The sequence below is a fragment of the Cryptomeria japonica genome, chromosome 3 (assembly GCF_030272615.1).
Source record: "Cryptomeria japonica chromosome 3, Sugi_1.0, whole genome shotgun sequence".
Taxonomy (NCBI): domain Eukaryota; kingdom Viridiplantae; phylum Streptophyta; class Pinopsida; order Cupressales; family Cupressaceae; genus Cryptomeria; species Cryptomeria japonica.
In genome coordinates this window covers 419754565-419755924 of record NC_081407.1, presented here as the reverse complement: position 1 = coordinate 419755924, position 1360 = coordinate 419754565, and positions in this window count along the sequence as shown.

Genomic DNA, 1360 nt, shown 5'->3' with positions numbered 1-1360 from the left:
TTGGTTATTGAGAAAGAGTTAGCAGAATTGATTCATGAATGAAATAGATGAAAAGTGAGGAAATAAAGTCTAAAGGTGGTTGTTCAATTGATTGAGTACAATTAGTGAGAATGGACTGCGGCTAAACTAGCTTCAAAAAGTTTCTGATCATATTGCGGTATGCTGCAAATAATATTCGTGTTATACATAGGGTAGAAAGTGGCCGCAGCGCTTTTGTCGAGCCCCGGAGTCCTTTTGAGTCCTCGACTACATTGTGGTACGTCGCGAATAACCTTTGTGTTATACATAGGGTGGAAAGCGGTCGTAGCGCTTCTGTCGAGCCCCAGAGTCATTTTGAACTTATTCTGATATTTTTCTGTGTGCATCCATATGACATTGTATGACATTGTGGTTTTGGAGCCAGTTTAGCAACATCCATGAGAATGATGGTATGTGATAGAAACGACCAAGGTTAAAATCTTTGTAGGTGTGCTCGAGTCAAGTTCACCATATAGATTTTTTTGACCGATAGGATCCCAAAACTTGTTTAAATATATACTTATTTGTATTGTTGTAATTCATTATATAAAGACAAAGATGTCAATATCTATGTAATGCAATTTGTTTCCCTTAACTACAAAAATGCATTGAGAGCAAACAATCTAAACACCCTATTTAAAGAGGCAAGTTTAGGCAACATTAGAAACTTTTCTTATTAAGATCCACTATAAAATATCTAAACTCAAAATTTACAGATCTTATAAAGCTTTGACATCCTTGTGTCTTGGGTGAGGCTTGTGCACTAATCTTTTGTTGTTGCTCTTGATCCCATAGATTTCATTGTTCTCGCGATGTTTTCAAAATTGTTCATTCACACATGCAATCAAAGAAAAGTAGTTTGAGTAATGTGACAATAATTAGATTTTCAATTAAATGAAATGAAAGATTTTAAAAATGTCAACATCTAGGAGGTGGATTACATCTAATTGTTGTCATAATGAAATGGACATGTTTGGTTTTCTAGAGAAGAATAAATGCACATTTACCTTTCTAGGTTATTAGTCTTTCTAAACTATTGATTTTTTTATTAATTTATCTTGGAGTTTTTGTAAATGAAAAATTAATAAATTTTCTAAAGTTGACCGTTTTGTTTACCAATATAATTGATTCATGTCATTAAATTCTATGTAGTAATTTAGTTTGATTAAGAAAAAAATAAAATTGTGATGGCCAATAAAATGCTCTCTAGTAAAAAATTAAACTATTTTCTAATATTTGTGTATACATCTTGCATACAACTTGCATGACAATCAACAAATATTTATATTTATGAATATTGAACACTTGTCTATATCCAACTATTTATGAATATTGAACACTT